At 47.6% G+C, this 19,355-nt stretch overlaps 1 pseudogene across 1 annotated transcript; it reads left to right on the top strand.

The window, feature by feature from the left end:
- Positions 1 to 549: 549 nt before the first annotated feature.
- Positions 550 to 3,568, top strand: LOC104660678 (annotated as a pseudogene). The gene has a single exon (XR_747740.2). The product of XR_747740.2 is annotated as a 14-3-3 protein zeta/delta pseudogene (transcript).
- Positions 3,569 to 19,355: the final 15,787 nt, after the last annotated feature.

Consider the following 19,355-nt stretch of genomic DNA (forward strand, 5'->3'; position numbering starts at 1 on the left):
GTCAGAGTGTTTTTGGATGAGATTAACATTTAAATTGGTGGATTTGAGTAAAGCAGATTATCTCTGTAACGTGAGTGAGCCTTTTCCAAACAGTGAAAGGCCTGAATAGAATGAAAGACCTACCTGACCAAGAGGGAGTTCTGCCGACAACCTGCAGAATTGAACTGTAGCATTGACTCTTCGTTGGGTCTAGCCTACCTTGCAGAGTTTGGACTTGCCAGCCTCCATAATCATGTGAGTCAATGCACTAAAATTACCTCCTTTAACTTACACACATACACACACACACACACACACAAACACACACACATACACACACACACACGCACATTTATTCATTCTGTTTTTCTGGGGAATCCTAACAGTACCATTTAAAAAGCTTTCCCTTTTAAAATACCAGGATGTCTCTTATCAAAACATCTATTTATTTATGCAATAAGACAAGAAAAAAGATTAGTTAAAATGAATATTTAGGTTTTCTGTTTTTTCTTTTTTTTGTGTGTTTATTTTTCTAATAAATATGTCCCTTTGTCTAAGTTTTCAAAATTATTGACACAAAATACAAATTTTAGATTCTCTATTACCTCTGTGGTTTTGCCCCATTTTTTATTCTTGATATACTATTTACAACTTCCTTTTTTTTCTTTATCAGTATTTCCAGAAATTTGATAAAATTAATTTTATTAATCTTCTAAAAGTATCAGTTGTTGGCAGATTCCGAGCTCTCAATTGGAATGCCTCCACATCACTCAGCCACACTCAGGGGCTGGACGCCTCACTCCCGTTTCCAAGCCATAAAAGGTCTAAGGCCGCTTCCCCCAAGCCAGCAGAACATCCAGTCATGGATAAAAATGGGCTGGTTCAGAAGGCCAAACTGGCTGAGGAGGCTGAGCGATGTGATGACATGGCAGCCTGCATGAAGTCTGTAATTGAGCCAGGAGCTGAATTGTCCAATGAGGAGAGGAATCTTCTCTCAGTTGCTTATAAAAATGGTGTAGGAGCCCGTAGGTCATCTTGGAGGGTCCTCTCGAGTATTGAACAAAAGACGGAAGTGCTGAGAAAAAATAGCAGATGGCTCGAGAATACAGAGAGAAAATTGAGACGGAGCTAAGAGATGTCTGCAATGATATACTGTCTCTTTTGGAAAAGTTCTTGATCCCCAATGCTTCACAAGCAGAGAGCAAAGTCTTCTATTTGAAAATGAAAGGAGATTAATATGGTACTTGGCTGAGTTTGCCGCTGGTGATGACAGGAAAGGGATTGTGGATCAGTCACAGCAAGCATACCAAGAAGGTTTTGAAATCAGCAAAAAGGAAATGCAACCAACACATCCTATCAGACTGGGACTGGCCCTTAACTTCTCTGTGTTCTATTATGAGATTCTGAACTCCACAGAGAAAGCCTGCTCTCTTGCAAAGACAGCTTTTGATGAAGCCATTGCTGATCTTGATACATTAAGTGAAGAGTCATACAAAGACAGCAAGGCTAATAATGCGATTACTGAGAGACAACTTGACATTGTGGACATCGGATATCCAAGGAGACGAAGCTGAAGCAGGAGAAGGAGGGGAAAATTAACCAGCCTTCCAACTTTTGTCTGCCTCATTCTAAAATTTACACAGTAGACCATTTGTCATCCATGCTGTCCCACAAATAGTTTTTTGTTTACAATTTATGACAGGTTTATGTTACTTCTATTTGAATTTCTGTATTTCCCATGTGGTTTTTATGTTTTATATTAGGGGAGTAGAGCCAGTTAACATTTAGGGAGTTAGCTGTTTTCATCTTGAGGTGGCCAATATGGGGATGTGGAATTTTTATACAAGTTATAAATGTTTGGCATAGTACTTTTGGTACATTGTGGCTTCACAAGGGCCAGTGTAAAACTGCTTCCATGTCTAAGCAAAGAAAATTGCCTACATATTGGTTTGTCCTGGTGCGGAATAAAAGGGATCATTGGTTCCAGTCACAGGGGTAGTAATTGTGGGTACTTTAAGGTTTGGAGCACTTAGAAGGCTGTGGTAGAAACATACCCCATGGATACCACAGGTTAAACCATGTGTATCTGTGGAACATTCAGTCTCAAAGTGCACACCCTTGACTACAGCTGCAGAAGTATTCCTTTAGACAAAGTTGTGACCCATTTTACTCTGGATAAGGGCAGAAATGGTTCACATTCCATTATTTGTAAAGTTACCTGCTGCTAGCTTTCATTATTTTTGCTACACTCATTTTATTTGTATTTAAGTGTTTTAGGCAACCTAAGAACAAATGTAAAAGTAAAGATGCAGTAAAAATGAATTGCTTGGTATTCATTACTTCATGTCTATCAAGCATAGCAGTAAAACAAAAACCCATGTATTCAACTTTTTTTTAGGTTTTTTGCTTTTGCGATTTTTTTTTTTTTTGATACTTGCCTAACATGCATGTGCTGTAAAAATAGTTAACAGGGAAATAACTTGAGATGATAGCTAGCTTTGTTTAATGTCTTATGAAATTTTCATGAACAATCCAAGCATAATTGTTAAGAACACAAGTATTAAATTCATGTAAGTGGAATAAAAGTTTTATGAATGGACTTTTCAACTACTTTCTCTACAGTTTTTCATATAAATTAGTCTTTCGGTTTTGAAATTTCTCTAAAGGAAATTGTACATTTTTTTTGAAATTTATTCCTTATTCCCTCTTGGCAGCTAATGGGCTTTTACCAAGTTTAAACACAAAATTTATCATAACAACAAAAATACTACTAATATAACTACTGTTTCCATGTCCCATTATCCCCTCTCTTCCTCTCCACCCTGAAAAAAATGAGTTCCTATTTTTTCTGGGAGAGGGGGAGATTGATTGGAAAACAATGTAATGTGTTCCATTTAAAATTTTGGTATATGGCATTTTCTAACTTAGGAAGCCACAATGTTCTTGGCCCATCATGACACTGTTCTTGGCCCATCATGACAGCATTAACTGTAGTTTTGTGCTTCCAAATCACTTTCTGGTTTTTAAGAATATCTTGATACTCTTACAGCCTGCCTTTGATTTTGATCCTTTATTCTATTTGTCAGGTGCACAAGATTACCTTCCTTTTTTAGCCTTCTGTCTTGTCACCAACCATTCTTACTTGGTGGCCATGTACTTGGGAAAAGGCCGCATGACCTTTCTGGCTCCACTCAATGTCTGAGGCACCCTGCTTCCTTTGCTTGCACCCTACAGACTATTTCCCTCATCCTATTTACTGCAGTAAATCTCTCCTTAGTTGATGAGATTGTGTTTATCTCCCTTTAAAGCTCTACCTATCCTGAATGGTCTGTCATTGTCTGCCTTTAAAATCCTTCCACTTTCTTCTTCCTCTCTTCTCTAAATAATGATGGGGCTAAGTTATACCCAAAGCTCATTTTAACAAAATATTTCCTCAGTACTTTGCAGAAAACACCAAACAAAAATGCCATTTTAAAAGAGGTGTATTTTTTCTTTTAGAATGTAAGCTCCTCAAGAGCAGGGACAATGTTTTCTGTATGTTCTATTGTGCCTAGTACACTGTAAATGCTCAATAAATATTGATGATGGGGGAAAAATGTATCAGTTGTTAATTTTTAGGTTCTTTCTATTGTTTACCGGTTTGATCCGGCCCCAACCGGTTTGAACCGGTTTGATCCGGTTTGATCCTGTCCAAACCGGTTTGATCCGGTCCCAACCGGTTTGATCCGGTCAGAACCGGTTTGATCCGGGCCGAACCGGTTTGATCCGGTTTGATCTGGTCAGATCCGGTCCAAACCGGTTTGCTCCGGTCTGATACGGTCCAAACCGGTTTGATCCGGCTTGATCCGGTTTGATCCGGTCCAAACCGGTTTGATCCGGTCCGAACCGGTTCGATCCGGTTTGATCCGGTCCCAACCGGTTTGATCCGGTTTGATCCGGTGCAAACCGGTTTGATCCGGGTGAAACCGGTTTGATATGGTTTGATCCGGTGCAAACCGGTTTGATCAGGTCCGAACCAGTTTGATCCGGTTTGATCCGGCCCCAACCGGTTTGATCCGGTTTGATCCGGCCCAAACCGGTTTGATATGGTTTGATCCGGTGCAAACCGGTTTGATCAGGTCCGAACCGGTTTGATCCGGTTTGATCCGGCCCCAACCGGTTTGATCCGGTTTGATCCGGCCCAAACCGGTTTGATATGGTTTGATCCGGTGCAAACCGGTTTGATCAGGTCCGAACCGGTTTGATCCGGTTTGATCCGGCCCCAACCGGTTTGATCCGGTTTGATCCGGTCCGAACCGGTTTGATCGGTCAAAACCGGTTTGATCCGGTTTGATCCGGTTTGATCCGGTCTGATCCGGTTTGATCCTGTCCAAACCAGTTTGATCCGGTCCGAACCGGTTTGATCGTTTGATCCGGTCAGAACCGGTTTGATCCGGATTGATCCTGTTTGATCCGGTCCAAACTGGTTTCATCCGGCTTGATCCGGCCAGAACCGGTTTGATCCGGTTTCATCCGATCAGAACCGGTTTGATCCGGTCCCAACCGGTTCGATCCGGTTTGATCCGGTCCGAACCGGTTTGATCCGGTTTGATCCGGTCCGAATCGGTTTGATCCGGTTTGATCCGGTCAGAACCGGTTTGATCCGGTTAGATCCAGTTTGATCCGGTCCGAACCGGTTTGATCGGTCCAAAACGGTTTGATCAGGTTTGATCCGGTCAGAACCGGTTTGATCCGGTTCAAACCGGTTTGATCGGGTTTGTTCCACAACAAACCGGATTTATCCCGTCCGAACCGGTTTGATCCGGTTTGATCCAGTTCGATCCGGTTTGATCCGGTCCGAACCGGTTTGATCCGGTCTGATCCGGTCCAAACCGGTTTGATCCGGTTTGATCCGGTGAGAACCAGTTTGATGCGGCTCTAACCGGTTTGATCCGGTCAGAACCGTTTTGATCCAGTTTGATCCTGTTTGATCCGGTTTGATCCGGTCCGAACCAGTTTGATCCGGTCTCATCCGGTCCGAACCGGTTTGATCCGGTTTGATCCAGTTCGATCCGGTTTGATCCGGTCCGAACCGGTTTGATCCGGTGAGTACCGGTTTGATGCGGTTCTGACCGGTTTGATCCGGTCAGAACCGGTTTCATCCGGTTTGATCCTGTTTGATTCGGTTTGATCTGGTCCCAACCGGTTTGATCCGGTTTGATCTGGCCCCAACCGGTTTGATCCGGTTTGATCCGGTTTGATCTGGCCCCAACCGGTTTGATCCGGTTTGATCTGGCCCCAACCGGTTTGATCCGGTTTGATCTGGCCCCAACCGGTTTGATCCGGTTTGATCCGGTTTGATCTGGCCCCAACCGGTTTGATCCGGTTTGATCCGGTTTGATCTGGCCCCAACCGGTTTGATCCGGTTTGATCCGGTTTGATCTGGCCCCAACCGGTTTGATCCGGTTTGATCCGGTTTGATCTGGCCCCAACCGGTTTGATCCGGTTTGATCTGGTTTGATCCGGTTTGATCTGGTTTGATCCGGTTTGATCTGGCCCCAACCGGTTTGATCCGGTTTGATCCGGTTTGATGCTGTCCAAACCGGTTTGATCCGGTTTGATCCGGTTTGATGCTGTCCAAACCGGTTTGATCCGGTCCGAACCGGTTTGATCCGGTTTGCTCCGGTCCCAACCGGTTTGATACGGTTTGATCCGGTCCGAACCGGTTTGATCCGGTGCAAACCGGTTTCATCCGGTTGAAACCGGTTTGATCCGGTTTGATCCGGCCCCAACCGGTTTGATCCGGTTTGATCCAGTCCGAACCGGTTTGATCCCGTTTGATCCGGTCCGAACCGGTTTGATCCGGTCCGAACCAGTTTGATCCGGTTTGATCTGGCCCCAACCGGTTTGATCCGGGTTGATCCGGTTTGATCCTGTCCAAACCGGTTTGATCCGGTCCGAACCGGTTTGATCAGGTTTGTTCCATACCAAACCGGATTTATGCCGTCCGAACCGTTTTGATCCGGTTTGATCCGGTCCGAATGGGTTTTATCCGGTTTGCTCCGGTCCCAACCGGATTGATCCGGTTTGATCCGGTCCGAACCGGTTTGATCCGGTTTGCTCCGGTACCAACCGGATTGATCCGGTTTGATCCGGTAAGAACCGGTTTGATCCGGTGCAAACCGGTTTCATCCGGTTGAAACCGAGTTGATCCGGTTTGATCCGGCCCCAACCGGTTTGATCCGGTTTGACCGGTCCGAACCGGTTTGATCCGGTTTCATCCAGTTTGATCCCGTCCGAACTGGTCAGAACCGGTTTGATCCGGTCAGAACCGGTTTCATCCGGTTGAAACCGGTTTGTTCTGTTTTGATCCGGTCCAAACCGGTTTGATCCGGTCTCATCCGGTCCAAACCGGTTTGATCCGGTTTGATCCGGTCCGAACAGGTTTGATCCGGTTTGATCCGGCCCGAACCGGTTTGAACCGGTTTGATCCGGTCCCAACCGGTTTGATCCGGTTTGATCTGGCCCCAATCGGTTTGATCCGGTCCGAACCGGTTTGATCCGGTTTGATCCGGTCCGAACCGGTTTGATCGGGCTTGATCCGGTGCAAACCGGTTTGATCCGTTCCGAACCGGTTTGATCCGGTTTGATCCGGCCCCAACCGGTTTGATCCGGTCTCATGCGGTCCGAACCGGTTTGATCCGGTCCGAACAGTTTTGATCCGGTTTGATCCGGCCCCAACCGGTTTGACCCGGTTTGATCCGGTCCAAACCGGTTTGATCCGGCTTGATCCGGTGCAAACCGGTTTGATCCGGTCCGAACCGGTTTGATCCGGTTTGATCCGGTCCGAACCGGTTTGATCCGGTTTGATCCGGCGCAAACCGGTTTGATCCGGCCCCAACCGGTTTGATCCGGTCTGATCCGGCCCCAACCGGTTTGATCCGGTCCGAACCAGTTTGATCCGGTCTCATCCGGTCCGAACCGGTTTGATCCGTTCTCATCCGGTTCAAACCGGTTTGATCCGGTGAGTACTGGTTTGATGCGGTTCTAACCGGTTTGATCCGTTCCGAACCGGTTTGATCCGGTCCGAACAGGTTTGATCCGGTTTGATCCGGTCCGAACCGGTTTGATCCGGTTTGATCTGGCCCCAACCGGTTTGATACGGTTTGATCCGGTTTGATCCGGTTTGATCCGGTCCGAACCGGTTTGGTCCGGTTTGATCTGGCCCCAACTGGTTTGATCCGGTTTGATCCGGTTTGATCCCGCCCCAACCGGTTTGATCCGGTTTGATCCGGTCAGAACCGGTTTGATCCGGTTGAAACCGGTTTGATCCGGTTTGATCCGGTGCAAACCGGTTTGATCAGGTCCGAACCGGTTTGATCCGGCCCCAACCGGTTTGATCCGTTCTCATCCGGTCCAAACCGGTTTGATCCGGTCCGAACCGGTTTGATCCGGTTTGATCCGGTCAGAACCGGTTTGATCCGGTTTTCTCCAGTCCCAACCGGATTGATCCGGTCAGAACCGGTTTGATCCGGTTGAAACCGGTTTGATCCGGTTTGATCCGGTGCAAACCGGTCCGGTCCGAACCGGTTTGATCCGGTTTGATCCGGTGCAAACCGGTTTGATCCGGTCCGAACCGGTTTGATCCGGTTTGATCCGGTTTGATCCTGTCCAAACCAGTTTGATCCGGTCCGAACCGGTTTGATCGTTTGATCCGGTCAGAACCGGTTTGATCCGGATTGATCCTGTTTGATCCGGTCTGATCCGGTTTGATCCTGTCCAAACCAGTTTGATCCGGTCCGAACCGGTTTGATCGTTTGATCCGGTCAGAACCGGTTTGATCCGGATTGATCCTGTTTGATCCGGTCCAAACTGGTTTCATCCGGCTTGATCCGGCCAGAACCGGTTTGATCCGGTTTCATCCGATCAGAACCGGTTTGATCCGGTCCCAACCGGTTCGATCCGGTTTGATCCGGTCCGAACCGGTTTGATCCGGTTTGATCCGGTCCGAATCGGTTTGATCCGGTTTGATCCGGTCAGAACCGGTTTGATCCGGTTAGATCCAGTTTGATCCGGTCCGAACCGGTTTGATCGGTCCAAAACGGTTTGATCAGGTTTGATCCGGTCAGAACCGGTTTGATCCGGTTCAAACCGGTTTGATCGGGTTTGTTCCACAACAAACCGGATTTATCCCGTCCGAACCGGTTTGATCCGGTTTGATCCAGTTCGATCCGGTTTGATCCGGTCCGAACCGGTTTGATCCGGTCTGATCCGGTCCAAACCGGTTTGATCCGGTTTGATCCGGTGAGAACCAGTTTGATGCGGCTCTAACCGGTTTGATCCGGTCAGAACCGTTTTGATCCAGTTTGATCCTGTTTGATCCGGTTTGATCCGGTCCGAACCAGTTTGATCCGGTCTCATCCGGTCCGAACCGGTTTGATCCGGTTTGATCCAGTTCGATCCGGTTTGATCCGGTCCGAACCGGTTTGATCCGGTGAGTACCGGTTTGATGCGGTTCTGACCGGTTTGATCCGGTCAGAACCGGTTTCATCCGGTTTGATCCTGTTTGATTCGGTTTGATCTGGTCCCAACCGGTTTGATCCGGTTTGATCTGGCCCCAACCGGTTTGATCCGGTTTGATCCGGTTTGATCTGGCCCCAACCGGTTTGATCCGGTTTGATCTGGCCCCAACCGGTTTGATCCGGTTTGATCTGGCCCCAACCGGTTTGATCCGGTTTGATCCGGTTTGATCTGGCCCCAACCGGTTTGATCCGGTTTGATCCGGTTTGATCTGGCCCCAACCGGTTTGATCCGGTTTGATCCGGTTTGATCTGGCCCCAACCGGTTTGATCCGGTTTGATCTGGTTTGATCCGGTTTGATCTGGTTTGATCCGGTTTGATCTGGCCCCAACCGGTTTGATCCGGTTTGATCCGGTTTGATGCTGTCCAAACCGGTTTGATCCGGTTTGATCCGGTTTGATGCTGTCCAAACCGGTTTGATCCGGTCCGAACCGGTTTGATCCGGTTTGCTCCGGTCCCAACCGGTTTGATACGGTTTGATCCGGTCCGAACCGGTTTGATCCGGTGCAAACCGGTTTCATCCGGTTGAAACCGGTTTGATCCGGTTTGATCCGGCCCCAACCGGTTTGATCCGGTTTGATCCAGTCCGAACCGGTTTGATCCCGTTTGATCCGGTCCGAACCGGTTTGATCCGGTCCGAACCAGTTTGATCCGGTTTGATCTGGCCCCAACCGGTTTGATCCGGGTTGATCCGGTTTGATCCTGTCCAAACCGGTTTGATCCGGTCCGAACCGGTTTGATCAGGTTTGTTCCATACCAAACCGGATTTATGCCGTCCGAACCGTTTTGATCCGGTTTGATCCGGTCCGAATGGGTTTTATCCGGTTTGCTCCGGTCCCAACCGGATTGATCCGGTTTGATCCGGTCCGAACCGGTTTGATCCGGTTTGCTCCGGTACCAACCGGATTGATCCGGTTTGATCCGGTAAGAACCGGTTTGATCCGGTGCAAACCGGTTTCATCCGGTTGAAACCGAGTTGATCCGGTTTGATCCGGCCCCAACCGGTTTGATCCGGTTTGACCGGTCCGAACCGGTTTGATCCGGTTTCATCCAGTTTGATCCCGTCCGAACTGGTCAGAACCGGTTTGATCCGGTCAGAACCGGTTTCATCCGGTTGAAACCGGTTTGTTCTGTTTTGATCCGGTCCAAACCGGTTTGATCCGGTCTCATCCGGTCCAAACCGGTTTGATCCGGTTTGATCCGGTCCGAACAGGTTTGATCCGGTTTGATCCGGCCCGAACCGGTTTGAACCGGTTTGATCCGGTCCCAACCGGTTTGATCCGGTTTGATCTGGCCCCAATCGGTTTGATCCGGTCCGAACCGGTTTGATCCGGTTTGATCCGGTCCGAACCGGTTTGATCGGGCTTGATCCGGTGCAAACCGGTTTGATCCGTTCCGAACCGGTTTGATCCGGTTTGATCCGGCCCCAACCGGTTTGATCCGGTCTCATGCGGTCCGAACCGGTTTGATCCGGTCCGAACAGTTTTGATCCGGTTTGATCCGGCCCCAACCGGTTTGACCCGGTTTGATCCGGTCCAAACCGGTTTGATCCGGCTTGATCCGGTGCAAACCGGTTTGATCCGGTCCGAACCGGTTTGATCCGGTTTGATCCGGTCCGAACCGGTTTGATCCGGTTTGATCCGGCGCAAACCGGTTTGATCCGGCCCCAACCGGTTTGATCCGGTCTGATCCGGCCCCAACCGGTTTGATCCGGTCCGAACCAGTTTGATCCGGTCTCATCCGGTCCGAACCGGTTTGATCCGTTCTCATCCGGTTCAAACCGGTTTGATCCGGTGAGTACTGGTTTGATGCGGTTCTAACCGGTTTGATCCGTTCCGAACCGGTTTGATCCGGTCCGAACAGGTTTGATCCGGTTTGATCCGGTCCGAACCGGTTTGATCCGGTTTGATCTGGCCCCAACCGGTTTGATACGGTTTGATCCGGTTTGATCCGGTTTGATCCGGTCCGAACCGGTTTGGTCCGGTTTGATCTGGCCCCAACTGGTTTGATCCGGTTTGATCCGGTTTGATCCCGCCCCAACCGGTTTGATCCGGTTTGATCCGGTCAGAACCGGTTTGATCCGGTTGAAACCGGTTTGATCCGGTTTGATCCGGTGCAAACCGGTTTGATCAGGTCCGAACCGGTTTGATCCGGCCCCAACCGGTTTGATCCGTTCTCATCCGGTCCAAACCGGTTTGATCCGGTCCGAACCGGTTTGATCCGGTTTGATCCGGTCAGAACCGGTTTGATCCGGTTTTCTCCAGTCCCAACCGGATTGATCCGGTCAGAACCGGTTTGATCCGGTTGAAACCGGTTTGATCCGGTTTGATCCGGTGCAAACCGGTCCGGTCCGAACCGGTTTGATCCGGTTTGATCCGGTGCAAACCGGTTTGATCCGGTCCGAACCGGTTTGATCCGGTTTGATCCGGCCCCAACCGGTTTGATCCGGTCTGATCCGGCCCCAACCGGTTTGATTCGGTCTCATCCGGTTTGATCCGGTCCGAAACGGTTTGATCCGGTTTGATCCGGTCCGAAACGGTTTGATCCGGTGAGTACTGGTTTGATGCGGTTCTAACTGGTTTGATCCGGTCCGAACAGGTTTGATCCGGTTTGATCCGGTCCGAACCGGTTTGATCCGGTGAGTACTGGTTTGATGCGGTTCTAACTGGTTTGATCCGGTCCGAACAGGTTTGATCCGGTTTGATCCGGTCCGAACCGGTTTGATCCGGTGAGTACTGGTTTGATGCGGTTCTAACCGGTTTGATGCGGTTTGATCCGGTCCGAACCGGTTTGATCCGGTGAGTACTGGTTTGATGCGGTTCTAACTGGTTTGATCCGGTCCAAACCGGTTTGATCCGGTCAGAACCGGTTTGATCCGGTTTGATTCGGTCCAAACCGGTTTGATCCGGTTTGATCCGGTCCAAACCGGTTTGATCCGGTCAGAACCGGTTTGATCCGGTTTGATCCGGTGAGTACTGGTTTGATGCGGTTCTAACTGGTTTGATCCGGTCCGAACCGGTTCGATCCGGTCCGAACAGGTTTGATCCGGTTTGATCCGGCCCCAACCGGTTTGATCCGGTCTCATCCGGTCCGAACCGGTTTGATCCGGTTTGATCCAGTCCTAACCGGTTTGATCCGGTTGAAACCGGTTTGATCCGGTTTGATCCAGTCCGAACCGTTTTGATCCGGTTGAAACCGGTTTGATCCGGTTTGATCCGGTCCAAACCGGTTCGATCCGGTCAGAACCGGTTTGATCCGGTTTGATTCGGTCCAAACCGGTTTGATCCGGTTTGATTCGGTCCAAACCGGTTTGATCCGGTCAGAACCGGTTTGATCCGGTTTGCTCCGGTCCGAACCGGTTTGATCCGGTTTGATTCGGTCCAAACCGGTTTGATCCGGTTTGATTCGGTCCAAACCGGTTTGATCCGGTCAGAACCGGTTTGATCCGGTTTGCTCCGGTCCGAACCGGTTTGATCCGGTTTGATCCGGTCCGAACCGGTTTGATCCGGTTTGCTCCGGACCCATCTGGTTTGATTCGGTTGGATCCGGTCAGAACCGGTTTGATCCGGTTTGCTCCGGACCCAACCGGATTGATCTGGTAGTTTGAACCGGTTTGATCCGGTTTGTACCGGTCCCAACCGCTTTGATCCGGTTTGTTCCGGTCCATACCGGTTTGATCCGGTTTGATCCAGTCCGATCCGGTTTGATCCGGTTGAAACCGGTTTGATCCGGTTTGATCCAGTCCGAACCGTTTCGATCCGGTTGAAACCGGTTTGATCCGGTTTGAACCGGTCCAAACCGGTTTGATCCGGTTTGATCCGGTCCAAACCGGTTTGATCCGGTTTGATCCGGCCCGAACCGGTTTGATCCGGTTTGCTCCGGACCCATCCGGTTTGATTCGGTTGGATCCGGTCAGAACCGGTTTGATCCGGTTTGCTCCGGACCCAACCGGATTGATCTGGTGGTTTGAACCGGTTTGATCCGGTTTGTACCGGTCCCAACCGCTTTGATCCGGTTTGTTCCGGTCCATACCGGTTTGATCCGGTTTGATCCAGTCCGATCCGGTTTGATCCGGTTGAAACCGGTTTGATCCGGTTTGATCCAGTCCGAACCGTTTCGATCCGGTTGAAACCGGTTTGATCCGGTTTGAACCGGTCCAAACCGGTTTGATCCGGTTTGATCCGGTCCAAACCGGTTTGATCCGGTTTGATCCGGCCCGAACCGGTTTGATCCGGTTTGCTCCGGACCCATCCGGTTTGATTCGGTTGGATCCGGTCAGAACCGGTTTGATCCGGTTTGTTCCGGACCCAACCGGTTTGATCTGGTGGTTTGAACCGGTTTGATCCGGTTTGTTCCGGTCCCAACCGCTTTGATCCGGTTTGTTCCGGTCCATACCGGTTTGATCCGGTTTGATCCAGTCCGATCCGGTTTGATCCGGTTGAAACCGGTTTGATCCGGTTTGATCCGGTCCGAACCGGTTTGATTCGGTTTGATCCGGCCCCAACAGGTTTGATCCGGTTTGATCCTGTCCGAACCGGTTTCATCCGGTTTGATCCGGCCCCAACCGGTTTGATCCGGTTTGATCCGGCCCGAACCGGTTTGATCCGGTTTGATCCGGTTTGATTCCGTCCAAACCGGTTTGATATGGTCCGAACCGGTTTGATCCGGTCCCAACCCGTTTGATCCGGTTTGATCCGGTCAGGACCCGTTTGATCCGGTTTGATCCGGTCCGAACCGGTTTGATCCGGTGAGTACTGGTTTGATGCGGTTCTAACCGGTTTGATCCGGTTTGATCCGGTCCGAACCGGTTTGATCCGGTGAGTACTGGTTTGATGCGGTTCTAACTGGTTTGATCCGGTCCGAACCGGTTTGATCCGGTTTGATCCGGTCCGAACCGGTTTGATCCGGTGAATACTGGTTTGATGCGGTTCTAACTGGTTTGATCCGGTCCGAACCGGTTTGATCCGGTCCGAACAGGTTTGATCCGGTTTGATCCGGCCCCAACCGGTTTGATCCGGTCTCATCCGGTCCGAACCGGTTTGATCCGGTTTGATCCAGTCCTAACCGGTTTGATCCGGTTGAAACCGGTTTGATCCGGTTTGATCCAGTCCGAACCGTTTTGATCCGGTTGAAACCGGTTTGATCCGGTTTGATCCGGTCCAAACCGGTTTGATCCGGTCAGAACCGGTTTGATCCGGTTTGATCCGGTTGAAACCGGTTTGATCCGGTTTGATCCAGTCCGAACCGTTTTGATCCGGTCCAAACCTGTTTGATCCGGTCAGAACCGGTTTGGTCCGGTTTGATCCGGTTGAAACCGGTTTGATCCGGTTTGATCCAGTCCGAACCGTTTTGATCCGGTTGAAACCGGTTTGATCCGGTTTGATCCGGTCCAAACCTGTTTGATCCGGTCAGAACCGGTTTGATCCGGTTTGATTCGGTCCAAACCGGTTTGATCCGGTTTGATCCGGCCCGAACCGGTTTGATCCGGTTTGCTCCGGACCCATCCGGTTTGATCTGGTGGTTTGAACCGGTTTGATCCGGTTTGTTCCGGTCCCAACCGGTTTGATCCGGTTTGATCCGGCCCGAACCGGTTTGATCCGGTTTGATCCCGTCCAAACCGGTTTGATATGGTCCGAACCGGTTTGATCCGGTCCCAACCCGTTTGATCCGGTTTGATCTGGTCGGAACCGGTGTGATCTGGTTTGATCCGGTTTGATCCGGTCAGAACCCGTTTGATCCGGTTTGATCTGGTCCGACCCGGTTTGATCCAGTCCAAACCGTTTTGATCCGGTCCGAACCGGTTTGATCCGGTTTGATCCGGTCAGAACCGGTTTGATCCGGATTGATCCGGTCCGATCCGCTTTGATCCGGTCCGAACCGGTTGGACCCGGTTTGATCCGGTTTGATCCGGTTTGATCCTGTTCGATCCGGTTTCAACTGGTCCAAACAGGTTTTATCCGGTTTGTTCCGGTCCCAACCGCTTTGATCCGGTTTGTTCCGGTCCCAACCGGTTTGATCCGGTTTGATCCGGTCCAAACTAGTTTGATCCGCTCCGAACCGGTTTGATCCGGTCCAAACCAGTTTGATCCGGTTTGATCCGGTTTGATCCCTTCCAAACCGGTTTGATCCGGTCCGAACCGATCCAGTTTGCCACAGAAATACAAACTACCATCAGAGAATACTATAAACACCTCTACGCAAATCAACTAGAAAATCTAGAAGAAATGGATAATTTCCTGGACACTGACACTCTCCCAAGACTAAACCAGGAAGAAGTTGAATCCCTGAATAGACCAATAGCAGGCTCTGAAATTGAGGCAACAATTAATAGCCTACCCACCAAAAAAAGTCCAGGACCAGATGGATTCACAGCTGAATTCTACCAGAGGTACAAGGAGGAGCTGGTACCATTCCTTCTGAAACTATTCCAATCAATAGAAAAAGAGGGAATCCTCCCTAACTCATTTTATGAGGCCAACATCATCCTGATACCAAAGCCTGGCAGAGACACAACAAAAACAGAGAATTTTAGACCAATATCCCTGATGAACATCGATGCAAAAATCCTCAATAAAATACTGGCAAACCGGATTCAGCAGCACATCAAAAAGCTTATCCACCATGATCAAGTGGGCTTCATCCCTGGGATGCAAGGCTGGTTCAACATTCTCAAAGCAATAAAAGTAATCCAGCATATAAACAGAACCAAAGACAAGAACCACATGATTTTCTCAATAGATGCAGAAAAGGCTTTTGACAAAATTCAACAGCCCTTCATGCTAAAAACGCTCAATAAATTCGGTATTGATGGAACGTACCTCAAAATAATAAGAGCTATTTATGACAAACCCACAGCTAATATCATACTGAATGGGCAAAAACTGGAAAAATTCCCTTTGAAATCTGGCACAAGACAGGGATGCCCTCTCTCACCACTCCTATTCAACATAGTGTTGGAAGTTCTGGCTAGGGCAATCAGGCAAGAGAAAGAAATCAAGGGTATTCAGTTAGGAAAAGAAGAAGTCAAATTGTCCCTGTTTGCAGATGACATGATTGTATATTTAGAAAACCCCATCGTCTCAGCCCAAAATCTCCTTAAGCTGATAAGCAACTTCAGCAAAGTCTCAGGATACAAAATTATTGTGCAAAAATCACAAGCATTCTTATACACCAGTAACACACAAGCAGAGAGCCAAATCATGAATGAACTTCCATTCACAATTGCTTCAAAGTGAATAAAATACCTAGGAATCCAACTTACAAGGGATCTAAAGGACCTCTTCAAGGAGAACTACAAACTACTGCTCAGTGAAATCAAAGAGGACACAAACAAATGGAAGAACATACCATGCTCATGGATAGGAAGAATCAATACTGTGAAAATGGCCATACTGCCCAAGGTTATTTATAGATTCAATGCCATCCCCATCAAGCTACCAATGAGTTTCTTCACAGAATTGGAAAAAAATGCTTTAAAGTTCATATGGAACCAAAAAAGAGCCTGCATTGCCAAGACAATCCTAAGTCAAAAGGACAAAGCTGGAGGCGTCATGCTACCTGACTTCAAACTATAATACAAGGCTACAGTAACCAAAACAGCATGGTACTGGTACCAAAACAGAGATATGGACCAATGGAACAGAACAGAGTCCTCAGAAATAATACCACACATCTACAGCCATCTGATCTTTGACAAACCTGAGAGAAACAAGAAATGGGGAAAGGACTCCCTATTTAATAAATGGTGCTGGGAAAATTGGCTAGCCATAAGTAGAAAGCTGAAACTGGATCCTTTCCTTACTCCTTATACGAAAATTCATTCAAGATGGATTAGAGACTTAAATGTTAGACCTAATACCATAAAAACCCTAGAAGAAAATCTAGGTAGTACCATTCAGGACATAGGCATGGGCAAGGACTTCATGTCTAAAACACCAAAAGCAACGGCAGCAAAAGCCAAAATTGACAAATGGGATCTCATTAAACTAAAGAGCTTCTGCACAGCAAAAGAAACTACCATCAGAGTGAACAGGAAACCTACAGAATGGGAGAAAAATTTTGCAATCTACTCATCTGACAAAGGGCTAATATCCAGAATCTATAAAGAACTCAAACAAATATACAAGAAAAAAACAAACAACCCCATCCAAAAGTGGGGAAAGGATATGAACAGACATTTCTCAAAAGAAGACATTCATACAGCCAACAGACACATGAAAAAATGCTCATCATCACTCGCCATCAGAGAAATGCAAATCAAAACCACAATGAGATACCATCTCATACCAGTTAGAATGGCAATCATTAAAAAGTCAGGAAACAACAGTTGCTGGAGAGGATGTGGAGAAATAGGAACACTTTTACACTGTTGGTGGGATTGTAAACTAGTTCAACCATTATGGAAAACAGTATGGCAATTCCTCAAGGATCTAGAACTAGATGTACCATATGATCCAGCCATCCCACTACTGGGTATATACCCAAAGGATTATAAATTATTCTACTACAAAGACACATGCACATGTATGTTTATTGCAGCACTATTCACAATAGCAAAGACTTGGAATCAACCCACATGTCCATCTGTGACAGACTGGATTAAGAAAATGTGGCACATATACACCATGGAATACTATGCAGCCATAAAAAAGGATGAGTTTGCGTCCTTTGTAGGGACATGGATGCAGCTGGAAACCGTCATTCTTAGCAAACTATCACAAGAACAGAAAACCAAACACCGCATGTTCTCACTCTTAGGTGGGAACTGAACAATGAGATCACTTGGACTCAGGAAGGGGAACATCACACACTGGGGCATATCATGGGGAGGGGGGAGGGGGGAGGGATTGCATCGGGGAGTTATACATGATATAAATGATGAATTGATGGGTGCTGACGAGTTGATGGGTGCAGCACACCAACATGGCACAAATATACATATGTAACAAACCTGCACGTTATGCACATGTACCCTAGAACTTAAAGTATAATAAAAAAACAAAAAAACAAACAAAAAAAACTTCTGTGAAGTCATTAGTTACGTTATTAAATTAAACTGGTTTGTGATTGAACTGGGTTTGGGTTTTGTGATGGCTTAAATGATGTCCATGCTCCCATAGACTGGCTTCATATATTTCCAGTCATGCATTGTTGCTGTATTGTACTTCCCGTAAGGCCTGGAGTGCCAGACACATATCCCAGTTTGCTTGCTCTGGACCCAGAATTAGTAAGGTAGTCCTCTGTCCCTCTCTCAGTGCTCCTTCACTTTCCTCAGTATCAGGCTGCTGTTGCCTCAGGCTTGATGGAATGTATGTGGGATAAAGAAGAGGGAGGGGAATTCCACTGTGTTTCCTGTCTTTGCCCTCAGACTTAAGAAACCCTTGCTTTCATAAACCTCAGAAGGAATTGCTCTTAGCAATCCTCTTCCTCCCCCAGTGGCAGACAGCTGCTGTCTTAGTCACTGCAGGGTCTAGAGCACAGAGGAGTTTCTCTGATCTCCTTGCTCTGTCCCGAGGCTTAGGCATGCCCCATATACCTGGGATTTAGTAGGTGTCTCTCTCAGTGGTTTTGCCCTGCTTTCAGTCTTTTTCATGAGCTCTTATTTAAGGACCATGAAAGAGCTGATGAATGCCGCAGACTCCCCCGTGTCCAAGGCTCTCAGGATTCTGATACTATCATGCCATTCTACATGCAGCCTTTAGAAATTTATTAAAACTTCAGCTGTTTTTCTCCTTTCCCATGACTGGGGTAGCTGCCTTTCTCTCTGGCTATCCTGTCAAAGATAAAACAGTCATGTGTACTGTTTCTTGAGAGAAGCTTGTCACTCTTCAATATTAGCTCATTAAGTTACCTTGTGACATCAGCATTAAGCACTTACCTTGTTAATTCATACTTACCATTTAAATTTTACCTCAACTTTTATTTCCTAGGTAAGGGCTCCCCTGTGTTTTAGATCATAAGATGCTTTTGCTTTTGCCTTCCATGGCGTTTTGCTTCCCTTTCCTGTTTATAAGTTATCATACTTTTCCTTTTAAACTGTCTGCAGCTTTCTTGAAGACAAACATTATGCCTGTCTCCACTCACTGTTATATATCCTAAATCCTAATGCAGAGCCTGGTATTAATAGGCACTCAAGAAAATATTTGTTGAATTGAATTGAAATTCTCACTTTATTTCCTAGAAGGCATTTTGAGGTCACAGCTGAAGGATAAAGGGAGGGAGATAATTTTTTTTTTGATGTGAATGATACAATTAAAATCTTGTGTCCACTAACAGTGTAAAACAATTATCATCTCCTTCCATTTCCAGTATTGCTGGGAAGGCTACATGTCTTTGAAGTTAGGACCTTGTTCTCCGCCATTGCATAGTCTTTGTTTTGTGTCCCATCTTCTCAACTAGTAGCTGATGACCTTGGACAAATTGCTTAATCCCTCAGAATCTCACTTTCCTCACCCATCAAATGGAGATAATACCATCCATCTCATTGGGTTGGTATATGAATGAATTGAATTAATATGTACAAAGACCTACTGGATATTTAATAAGTAGTTACTATTGTAACTACTTATTAAAGTAGTTGTTTACTTCTTTTTGGTCCCTTCCTTGTTGTTTTCTCAAGAAGGAAGGGGAAGGGCTGTCTAAAGAGGAACAGGCAATTATGCATGTCTCCTTCCCCTGCATCCAGTGTATTATTAAATGCTTCTTTTCATACTTCTTTTTTTTTTTCTTGATCTTTCTTAACTCATTTATTTAAAGATTATTGAACAAAATGGGGCAGAGGGAGCCAACAAAGGATCCTTTTTATTTTTGAGATGGAG

This window comes from Rhinopithecus roxellana, chromosome 8, assembly GCF_007565055.1.
Source record: "Rhinopithecus roxellana isolate Shanxi Qingling chromosome 8, ASM756505v1, whole genome shotgun sequence".
Classification (NCBI taxonomy): Eukaryota; Metazoa; Chordata; class Mammalia; order Primates; family Cercopithecidae; genus Rhinopithecus; species Rhinopithecus roxellana.